The sequence below is a fragment of the Coturnix japonica genome, chromosome 2 (genome assembly GCF_001577835.2).
Source record: "Coturnix japonica isolate 7356 chromosome 2, Coturnix japonica 2.1, whole genome shotgun sequence".
NCBI classification, from domain to species: Eukaryota; Metazoa; Chordata; class Aves; order Galliformes; family Phasianidae; genus Coturnix; species Coturnix japonica.
In genome coordinates, this window is record NC_029517.1 from 43,948,651 (window position 1) to 43,961,489 (window position 12,839).

Sequence of the window (12,839 nt, forward strand, 5' to 3'; positions counted from 1 at the left end):
TAATGCATCCATGACAACGGGGTAGCCAAGATCAGTTGAGACTTGACTACGCTGGTTGGCAAGCTCACGAGATCCAACCAAGAAGGTGCTTCCTGGGTAACTCTGGGGGATCGTGGAGCTGTAGCGGTTTGAAGGAAAAGCTGGGAGAGGAGAATGGGAAATGGGAGAAGCACAGGCACTGTGCCATGGAAGTGTGACTCGGGTAAGAAGTGGTCACGGACAAGGGGGCAGAGCTCCTCTCAAGAACGGTCTAGCCAAAGGGGAGACTGTTTTGTTTTTTTACCTTGGAGTCAGTCCTGCCGCCGTCCTGACCCCTTCACAGCGTTTCCAATGCAGTAAACGCCTGTCAGGAATTCCACAAAGCTCTCAATACATTGCCGGCACAAAGACTTGGCGTTCTGCCTTGGGCTGCCCACTCCCCTGTCCCTGGGCAGAACAAACCACTGGGGGCTTCCTAAAGAAGCATCCTCTAGTCAGAGCTCTACAGAGACTCACCGAAGGGCACCACAACCACGGTGAAGAGCACCAGGGAAACTGTTTCCCAAACCAAAGGTTGCCTACAAAGGAGGAGAAGCGTGGTGATGAACCGCGACGCAGGCAGTATCTGCGCAGCTCTGAAGACAGCAACGGAGCAGCAGATTTTTCCTTAAAACTCGTGAAGGAACCATATCCTTACCAGTCCCCACGCTCGCCTTCACCTCGCTTGCTCCATTTCAGTGAAGCACAGGATCGCAAAGGAGTGAAAATCGCAGCTCGCTAAGGAGTGAGCCAAACCCTCTCCAACAGCTCGCTAAGGAGTGAGCCAAACCCTCTCCAACAGCTACGCTGTCAGGTCCGAGAGTGGCTAAGGCGTGGGGACAAACTGCCTCTGTGCTGAGGGCCCTTTGTGACTTCACAGTGGTCAGTGATGTCACCACAGAGGAGGCGGCGCCATGTTCTGAGGGACAGCCCTGTTCCTGACAGGGAACAGATTCTGCACCTCCTGCCTGCAGGGGAAAGATCCTACATGGTCAGAACACCTCCTGCCAGCAGCCTGCTTGGTAGGATCCTGCTGAAGGGGGACAGGCTGGGAGCTACAAGACGCTTTTTTCGGTTCCTACTTTTGATGCTCTGTACATCAGATGTCTCACTCCAGGTACCCAGACTTTTCCAATGCTTTCCTGTATCCGTCTTCCTACTGTCAGCCAGCGTTTCAAGCAGACGTGAAGGACTGCAAATGGCAGTTCCTGCAGAAATCACCAACAGGCAGAAACTGCACGTAGTTCTTCCTGCTCGTGAGAATTTCCATGCACTTCAATAAATATATGTTGTTGCCCTCTACAAGATGTCAAGTGTGCCACTGCAAATTTAAAAGTAGCCCACAGGGGAATAGCACGGGGATCACAGAATCATGGCTTGGGTTGGAAGGGACCTAAAGGTCCTCAGGCTCCAACCCCCCTGCTGCATGCACGGCTACCAACCCCCGTATCTAACACTAGACCAGGTAGTCCAGGGCCCCATCCAGCCTGGCCTTGATCACCTCCGGGGATGGGGCATCCACAACATCTCTGGGCAGCCTCCTCCAGCACCTCACCGCTTTCTCTGAAAAGAACTTCCCTCCCTGCTATCCAACCCAAATCTTCCCACATTCCTCGAGACCACTGACTCAACTAAGGCATTTTATTCTTTCTTAAACATTTCTTGAAAATATGTTTGCATTTATGTTCTGCCTCCAATATGGGCTTCAAAAATTATTCCTAATCTTCCAGCATATCTTCATTCTTACATCTGCTCCATTTAGTTACTGTTTTGTAGTTGCTGTTTGTTTGTTTGTTCAAATTTCCTCCTCACTTTTTTTATTATTTCCTTTTTAAATACCACATGACTGTAGAGAATTTTTTTCAGCTTTTTTTTGTACCTGAGTACACTGTAGTTATTCTAGATCTCTGACAATATTTTTATGACATAACTCAGGTAGAGGATTATTATTTCTTCATCTGGGAATTTCTTACATAGCTTGGCCCAAGAACTACTGCTATTATCATTGGTTATTATAATAACAGTTTCTAAAATGCTGCTTTAATATCCTTTCATGGTTTTTATCCAGCCTTGTTTAAATGAGCTGATTTTTTATATTGTTATTTTGAAATTTGCATTTCTGTTTCTTTGATTGCCCCGTAGTAAATGGCAATCACTTTTTCTCGCTTGTTTTGCCAGTCATATCACCAGGCTTTCTACCACTATAAAACACCTAACCTCCATTGTTTTCCTCAGGACTTTCAAATTCTATTTTACAACATCCTGCTGATAGTTTATATTTCATGTTCTGTTGCATATATTCCTAGAATTATATGAGTACTCATTGGTTAGATCCATGGATATAACGGGGTTATATATTTGGGTTAACACCGCATATAGGATTCCACAGTACTCTATTTAGAAGCATCAGTGGCAGACAGTTCAGGAAAGCTTCAGTGCCCACAGCATTAGTGTACTGTTGTGGTTTTGGTGTAAGAACTGTAACAGCTATCCAGCTCTGTGGAAAAGACTACACATTAAAAAAAAAAAATAAAAAATTATTATTTTACAATTTCGTGGATGTGTTTTTGTTTTTTCTTTTCATTCTTTCTATTTGCATTGCAAAATATTTATTTGTCCATAAGGTTCTTATCTTCTGGAAGTAACTTTATTTTTTATGAATGATATGGTTAAGTATTTCCAAGAGTCATCTGATGTACCATATTTGAAAGACTAGGAAATACTTCTTACTTTCATCTAAGTGAAGCATTGCAGTACAGCACAAATGCTGATGCAATTTAGTCTAATATTTATATGATTTAGCAACATGAAAGGAAAAAAAAAACACTTGTTATAATGTAGATTAAAAAGAGAATTCTGACTACAGTCTTATCAAAAGTAATTTTAGACATATTTAATTTTCTTTTCCAGTGATTGTTGTCACAACAACTATTGTTTCCAGTAAGCTTCATATCACCCAGTAATAATAATGCAGTTTTAATCTTGTAATGATGTGTCTTCTCTAACTGAATTAATAAGGAATCCAGCTAAAAGATAATTTGGGATATCTCTGAAATGTTTCCTAATATAAAGGGTACAATCAGTCCTGCTACATGTTGTTCTTAGTAGTATTATGCTAATAATAGTCTTTTATTTATATACTTCTTCCTTTTCTTTGGGAGAAAAAAAAAACAGTTGCATTTGCATGTATTGATACCAGTGACCACCTCCTTCTGAAGTTTAGAAACATAACCCTGCTAGACTGAACAGTGCTGATCTTTTTGCTGCCAGCTGTATAACACAATCTCTGCAGTTTTTCAATACCTCTCCTCAAATGAGGTTTCCTTTCACGCTATAAATTCCAATGTGATGAAATATGTAAATGAACATATTTATCTTTGTCACCTATTTGCTTGTATAATAATTTCATAGCACCATAAATGCCATTGTGCTCACATTATAAAAAATAGACAAGTTTTTCCTAGCAAAAATGTTTCTGATCCTCAATTAGTGCAGTCATAATTAAAACACTGTTTCTATGTCCAAATGAATGTCAATAGTAACAATCTTACAGCAGGAATGACTTTCCTCTGTCTCAAAAATACACTTTGCACCTTTCAGACTAGAATTTTGCTCCAGGAAAAAAAAATTAAAAAAAAAAAAAAAAAAAAAAAAAAACAAACAAAAAACAGTCACAAGCTATAGATCACCTGAATGGTAAAATGTCTCTTTCCTCATGGGACATGGATGCTTCTTCATAAAACAAGTCATTTTTGTATGATTTCTGGAGAACGAAAGCATATGTATTCTACCCATTGTGTATGAATATTTACATATTTCAGTCCAAATCTTTCTGTCCTATATTATTATATATGGACAAATGATACACACTTTTTCATAGACTACAAGGTGATGTTGAAGATGTTTTTATTACTACATATTCAAATGAAGTGTGTTTGGAACCAACTTAGCAGTGATCCCAGAAGGCCACTGAAATTGTTCTTCTTTGTGGTCAGGTTGGGTGCTTTACAAAATCTTCACCACCTGCATTTTCAGAGTTGACTGACATAATGAATAATTGTACTGAGCTGACCAGGAGATACTTCCACAGGGGACTTAGAGTTAACATGTTTTTTTAATATAAGAAGTGGTCTATATATTAGGAACAAGAGTTGTCTGAAACAAAGTGCAGATTTAACCATAGCATAGCATATTTTTAATGAATGCTATTGCTGTCAGCCGCAAAACAAGGTATTACACTTCATGAAAAGAAACGTCTGAGTCTGACCATTAGCTTGTGGTGTGAAGTTGGAACTGCACGTGTATATACTCCAATGAAAAAAGTCTTATCAAGTTGATATGTTTTTCTTTGCTTCCCTAATATTCTGTTTCTTTAAAGTCAAGAAGCCACAAAGAAACCACTGTGCTTAAACAGATTCTACTGTAAATATTTTATGTACTGATCAAAATTTAAAAATATCAAATGTCTATAGGATATTTGGCCCAAATAATTCTAAAAGCACAGTTTGTTTTTATTATATTAAAATAAATCCTTAGCTATCATACAGAAGGTTGCCAAATCCTTTAAATCGGCATTACTGAAAAAAACAAATGCTAGGTGGCATATGGCAGATTTATTATTTATTTTTTCTGTGTATAGAAAACAGAAAAGTAACAGTATGTGCTTTTTAATTTTTCACAGTCTCTTATTCTTTATAAAGAGGATATATCTAGGAAGACAATGTAGTATAAATTGGTAGGGGAAAAAATCATTTTCTGGAGGATTAAAACAAACAAAAAAACCCCAACCTGCTGTGTTTTATTGTTTGTTTCTTTGTTTGTTTTTTAACTATGTATATATTCTGTATAAATGTGCCAAACTATCTACTTCAAATACAGTATTTATAATTTTTTTTTTCATTCCACTTCCTTCTGGAGCTCTCTTGTTCTTTAGACTGCTTCCAAATGCCAATTTTAGACTAAGTTTTAGCACAGAATGAAAACTTGATCCAAAAAAGCATTAGATCTCATTGTTGGCATTGTATTGTCAGACTTACATGGCTTGGTACTGTGTAATATTGCATTACCTAATCCTCTGGCAAATAGACCCTCTTCAGAGTATATAACTTATCTTAGAACTGGAAGAAGCTTCTACATGAAGAACTCAGGAGTTCTGAGTTATTGACAATAGTAGTCCACACACATGCCATGCAGTTATTATGTATTTAAATTTGGAAACAGTGAGAGGTCAAATAAGCTCTGATAGGACCACTTATGATGCCTGTTTTATGGATATCCAAAACAGTGCTTCTTATTGAGACTTGATTGTTTTACTCACTGCAAAGAGTCTAAATCAAGTAGCCCTTTTCAGTAGTCAATTCTCAGACAGAGTTCTTTATTTCCATAAACTTTTATGCTTCATGTGATAGCACCAGTTGTCTTTCTGATTTTTCATCAGGATGCACTACTTTGGGAAGAATATATTTTTGTAATTAATTGTGCGGACATATTGTCATGACTGCAGTGAAGAGTATTCACTTGGAATGCCTCCAACTCCAAATTTTATTCAAACACTTCATATTATGATTATTAATATTATTAAGGCTGTACACAAAATCTAGGTGTTTAATGTAAATGATGCTTTTGCAATAGTAATGTGGTTACTTGCTGAGTTCACAGCAAGTTCTCTCAAAGTTTTTGGTTGTCTCTAAGTCTCTCAAATTAGAAGCCCATCTGCAGCCTACTTAGCTTCTAACTTTCTATGTAATATCTCACATTTTAATTACTTTCCACTTCATTTCATCCACTTGTGAAATAAATTCTTGGCTAATCCCAGGTGAGATCTATAAATAATCATTCATATAAGAAAGTGGCTTGTCTTTTATCCCCTTAGATAGCCTTTTCATATTTAGAGTTGTATTTAATAATTTTATCTAATCATGCAACCAATATATCTACTAAGGAGTTACTTTTATAAGCTGAATAAAAAAGGAAAAAAACAAAACAAAACAAAAAAAAACTTGTCTCTTCTATAGTAAATTTGAGGGTCTTTGGTTCATGTCAGTTGAAAAAATTATAAAACATTGCAGTCTTATACGTAGAAGAGCTTACTTGCAAAACTTATTTTGACAGAAAAGGATTCATGAGTCCTAAAATCGCTCTAACTACGGCTTAGTTAATTTTCAAAATTAAATTTTGATTTTTTTTTTTTAATTATTTTTTGCACTTCACATGATGGAAAGAAGAAATCTGCAGGAATACTATCAACAAAATAAAATGTGGCCAACTGGCTAGGGCACTTTTCTCAATAAAATAAAAGATCGTTGCTTCATTAAATTATATCAGAGAAGCATTCGTGAACAATTTTGACAGATATTGTCTGTCATACTAGACTCTCATAGCAGAGGATACAACTTGCTGTTTGTCTCACAAATTTTACCAAATCTCTAAATGCATTGGCAGCATGCAACTTGTTTACTATTTTGTGATTCAGTTTCCACAGTGAGAAATGTGGGTAATAATGCAATAATAAAAGCACTTCGAGTTCTACAGATGTAAAACACTGAATAACAGCTAAATATTCATCTTCAAGTTATGTGACCAATTCTCAGTAGATGGCTTTATTTTTCTTTTGTTGTTGGATACGCTGGCCCCATCTGTATACACAAGATACATTTAAATATGTTTGGTAAGATGCTTGCTATTGGAAGGAGTTTCCGAAGTCCTTGAATCAGCAGTCCAGCAATCACATAAGCAAGTACATATTTTATCAGAATCCTGGCAAGTATATTTCGCACAATTCTGCATTCCTGCTTGGGCCAAATAGAACTAAATGAATTCAGAAGTTAAAGAACAGCTTGACTTTAACCAAGCAAGATAAGTACTGGTTGTAAAATGCACATTATTTCCATTTCTGTTCTGAGGCTATACATAGATATTTTATGCACTAAGTATGTGTTGTGCAATAATTAGCTATGCCGTTAATAGTTTTATAATGAAATATATATGGCACCAGGAAAGCACTTAAGAGTTTTACACATGAAATAATGGGGTATGTTTCCATAAAGTTTTAATGACAATTCTACCCTGTCCTGCAGAGTACATGGCACATTTGTGAGGTTGTCCTCTGTGCAGGAAGTCTTTAAGGAACACTGGAGTAGGAATCGACTGTTTTGTACATGACACAGAAGGCTAAGAACAATCATAACTTTGTGTTACAAGAAAACAAAATATCTCCAGAGTAATTTCTGGGCAGTACAAATTGTATTTTTCCATCATATAAGCAAAATCCACAGTCTGAGCTACTGATCCAAATAAATAAATACAAGATAAAGAGGCTAAAATCTTCTGATGCAGAAACTTTCATAGACAGGATACGAGTTTAACAATTATGAGTGTATTCTGTTCTGTGTATTGCTTGTCAGGCCAGAATGTTCTTCAAAAATCCATACTCCAGAGGAGCTTGTTAAAGTACACTGTGTATCCCAGACTCTTTTTCCTGGTTCTTTGGGAACAGGACAAGGGGAAACTGCCATAAACTGGAGCATAGGAAGTTCCACACCAGTATGCGAAGGAACTTCTTCACAGTGAAGGTGACGGAACACTGGAACAGGCTGCACACAGAGCTTGTGAATTCTCCTTTTCTGGAGATAATCAAGACCTGTCTGGATGCCTACCTGTGCAGCCTGCTGAAAGGAGCCTGTTTTGCTGGAAGGTTGGGCACAATGATTTATAGAGGTCCCTTACAACCCCTACCACTCCATGATTCTGTGATTCTGCATACTACGTAATAAACAGACAATAATAACAATCACTCATGTGGAATGAAAGATCCATTGTCCTGTAATGTAATGCAACACAGAGGACCAAGTGCATGAGATGACAGTGGACATCTTGAAAACAGAAACACAGGAGACTCCAGAGTTGTAAGTGACTCACCTATAGCCAACTGTTGCTCATCAGAGAAATATCACCTTGGAAGCCACCTAAAACCTGGTTTAGTTGTAACAGAGAAAGAGAACAAAGGACAAATACTCCATAAATGCAACTCTATATATGTATAAATGTGATTTGGATATCACAGTCTCACAGTCTCATATATCGAGGACCTTCAGAATAATGAGGAAAGAACAGAGAAATAGTGAGGCTAATTAATTAATGTAACACCTTCCCCCCAAAAAACTGAAGCCACTGGCCTTTGGGACTCAGAGGAGCATCAGAAGGGTGAATGTAGCATCTCAAGAAAGGGAAAACATTTGAAAATTTGAATGTTTTCAAATTTCAGTTGTACACAATTGGAACTATGTTAGTATAAGTGCAAATAAACAGGCTAAAATATTTATTTTACTAGATAGGACAAAAAGCTTTTTTTCACTTTATTTTTTTTTTTTTCCGCTGAAACTGTGCCGGACTTTTTCTCTTCTGTTCTGCTAAAGTTATTTCCTAAATGACTTTATTTGTGTTTTTATTTTTGTTTGATTTGGTTGTTTGTTGTTTTTTTGTTGTTGTTGTTTTTTCTTTTTGTTTTTCTTCCATGTTCCTGAAAATTTTTAAGATCTGCCGCAAAATATCATAGCAAGAAATGCGGACAATGGTCCATGTGTGCTACCTCTACTTTGTATGACACATAAAATATAAGAACTTTTTTAACAACCAACAGGAGAACCAACAGTTTCTTGCAACAAATGGCTCTAAGGCTGTGGAAAGTTAACAGAAGCCAGAATGATTGCATCACAAAATAATGTGTTAATAATTTCCACTTTTATTACAGAGAAACACAATGTAGTCACTCCATCATTCCTAGGACTACTGACATTTGTTGTTATAGCTTCTTAAATCACATAGTAGCAATCAGTAATTGGAAGTCCTTTGTTTTCTCATATACATGCCCCTCAGAAAACTGATGGGACTAACATGACATGGTTTTACCCCAGAAGGTAGGCAAGGACTAGAGAGTCATTCTCTCATTCGAGATAATTACATATTACTTGCTATATGTGACCCCTATCATACTGTTAACTGTTCTGTGAGGCTGGATCACAGTTATTTTCCACAACATTCCCCAGCTGTCATCATGGGCAATACAGAAACTGCAATGACTAGGTTAATTTCATTCATTGACTACTGATAATAGAATTGCGCAGTAAGAAACAAAAAGCAAACTAAAAGCACATTCCCCACCCACTCACCCACTTCTACCTCTCTCTCTTGAGAAGCTCTGGGGAATAGAAACTGTGGTCAGTGAACAACTTTCACTGTTGTCACTCCTTCACAGTCACTCTGTGCCCCTGTTCCATGTGGGGTCTCTCCCATGGGATGCCATCCTTCCCAGACTGACAATATGTGGGCTTCCCACAGTCTGCATTTCTTCAAGCACTGCTCCAGTATAACTCCACACCACAGCACCCACCCTTCAGACATTGCTCCACAGAGATCCCATGTAGCCCTCCTGCTCCATTGTGGACCCCTCTCCATGGGCTGTAGCTCTGGCCCAGGGCTGCTCCTGTGGCATCTCTCTAGGGGCTATGTCTCCTTCAGGCCTCACCCACTGCTGCACAGTCCATGTCCATGGCTGGACAGGGAGATCTGTAACAAGTGGTGCCCATGACCTGCAGTGATAATAGTAATTATACTTTATTTCTTAATAATCTGCTTATGATTTTGCTTCTCATCAAGCAAAAAGTGGCTCACAAAGACTTACATCACAATGAGAACTATTTACTCGACCTTCAGTTCTGACTTTCACCACGTACCTACCATTTGAATAGGAAAACAGTGACCCGATCTAACTCGATAAAGCATATACTGTAGTTGATTCCTGGAACAGAAAGAAGACAAATATGGTGTTTGCCATAGGCATATGAAATAGATAAAGGAAAGATAAAAGATTAAAAAAATAAATAAATTAATTATTTTTTTTAAAAAAAAAGAACAAAAATGAATATATAGTAATGGAGAAAAGAAAGGTTTTGTTTTCTTTTCCCCCAAAGTAAAAAAGGGGGAAAAAAACAATCAAGAAGAAAACAGTTTCCCTGAGAAGCAGCAATCTGGTGTACTTCAATCTTAATAAAGCATTTAGGCTGAGGGAGCTCTCAGACACTTGAAGGGAGGAGATACAGAAATGTTTTACCTCTGACATACAGTCCTACAGTAGTGAGTTTTTATATTTAATGGTATGCGAGGTCATTTCCCGTGGGCTATTTAGTGGACCTTTGTAGCTTCAAAATGTGATTCTTCCTTCACAAGGGCCTAAAGCTGATTATTAACCATGATACATAAATTCTTCAGAAGACGATCAAGTTAGGTTTATGAATACAGGCTGGGACAGAATGCAGCCTTCTTTTTTCTGCCTATAAATATGAAGAAGAATTGGTATTTACTGCAAAATATCCTTTTAAAGTCTATTTTTCTTCCTCATTGTCCTTTTCCAACAGTGAAACCACTGTTTACATGATTTTTTGGTGCTTGTAAAGAGAAAAAAAAATGAAAAGAATGGAAAAAAAACTCATATTCCAATTTCTTGTTAGAATGACATATGTTCAGTTAGTTTTTAAAATAGTTGCAGATTTTAAAGAGAAGACACAAAATAGTGGAAGGGTTGGGAAATGTTTGCGACACAGTATTTGTTCTGATCTGGCAGCAAACTGAAAACTATATTATATTGTACTTGATACATCATACTCCAAATACATTGAGGGAAACTAATGTTGAAATAGTCCAAAATTCATTACCACATTGAAGGGAGGCCTTGCCCATGGAATGTGCTTGGAGAGAACTACAAATTTTAAGGCCAAATACTATAAGTAAAACCTCAGATAGAATGTATTGACATCTGCACATTTTCTGCTGTTTTATCTTTTCCAAAGGTAGTAATTATGAAAGAGGAATGTCCTACTTACTTCACCGCAGATTTCATTATATTGCAAACTAGATATGTAATGCTGCTATGCACAAAAAATGCCATCGGGGCTAATAGCACTGTTTCTAGTCTATTATTGTAAAGGCCTTTTGTTACACGTAACTTAGTGGAACTCTTCTTGTTAGAATGGTTGTCTTGTTTTAAATGTTTATTTCTAATCTTAAGTGGTTTTTCACTCTCCTATGGTTGAAATCGCCTCATATTAACATTGTATGTGAAAGCAGCTCTGTTTAAAGTGTTCTTTATAGTGTTCCTTATATGTAAAGCTGAATTAAGATTGTCATATTTGTATCAATAAAATAACTACCTCTGTCCAGTAAAATAAGGTCTAGGTACACATTAGGGGTACTGTTCTCTAAATACAATAATTGTTTTCTTTAAACTGTTGATGTTAGTACTGGTAGCTACTTCAATACAAAGATTCTAATTTGGGGACAAAGATTCTAATTTGGGGATTTTAATTTGACTCTTTTTCATTTGAGAGGTGTTTTAGATTTATTTGATCAAATGTGTGAAGGAAAAGAGAAAGGAAAGAAGGGAGGGAAGGCCATTTTCTTGTCAGACAGGTTTTCTTAATGGTTTTCTGTTTTAGTGAATGATTTGATGTATTTGTTTTCATTAAAAAAATGTTTTTTTATGGTTCATTTAACAGCAAGTTATTACATCTACAGAATGTAACCACAAGTTTATGAAAATTACAGTCAGCTTATGGAAATACATTGTAAACATATATGAGATGTTCATTTTTAGAATGTGCATATATATGTATATACGTGCACATGTGCCTATTCACAACTGTAGATGAGCTGGTTCAAGAAGAATGTACTCTAATTTTTTTTAGATAATTCTATTCAATACTTTTTACTAAGTCTATTCCAATGACAATTTGTAAAACAGCTTAACCATCATGTCAGAAAACTGTCATATTTTTTTTCTGGAAATATTTTGTACCTCTAATGTTACCTTGATAAATCGTTTTTGACTCAGCATCTCTTTGTCCAAGGAGGCAGAGTCAGCAGCTTTTATGATAATTGGTCTTCCCTGTTTTCCTTAAGTTTATGTAGGACTTAAGGACCTACATAGGTCCACAAAGTATGGGACTCAGACCTTTAGGAGTTCTGACTGACCTGCAAAAAAAGCCTTTAGTTGCAATTTTGAATCTTGGAATATTAAAATAATCACTGACAAATTTAGATTACTTTAGTCTCCTGCACTGAAAAAACAAACAAAAATGCAGGGACTAAAAACCAGTGCATATTAATCATACAGTTGCTAGTGCTGAACTGACAATCTCTCACAGAGGGACAAACAAGACAAATGTAGCAACTACTTATTTCATCTCATTGGCATGTAGTTAAACTCTAAAAGCTTGGGCACCAGCATGTTTTGAACTGTCCTGGCTTTTTGAAATTCAAGGCAGAATGATAATAGTAGTAGCATTACGTCATATTATTTTATTTCATGAGGAATAAATCTCACTGACTGAAAACTTGTAGAAAGCATGGAAGCAGGGATTCTTGGAGTGTATAATCTTTGTGACGATACGTCACAAATCATCCATGAATTCTTGGTGTTTGTGCTTTGGTCTCACAGTTATGTCTGTGAAGAGCAGACCTCAGTTCCACTGAATGTCTGTAGTAGAACAAATCCATGGAGAACAGGCAATGAAGCTGTTAAATATTTCTTCACAGAAGTTTTAGCTGGTGGAAAGAAGATTTCAATTCACATAATTTATTATAGTCTCACATTCTCCTTCCTGTCTCAGTAGCAAAGCTGCCAGTCACACTGGAAGATTGCTGTAGTTTTTGCTGTTATTACTTGATATTAAACTTGCATTTTCTTCTTATTATTATTTTCTATTAAACTAATTTATTAGTAAACAGTATTTTCATTTTGTCTCCACCCATGTGCTGTTCCACACCTT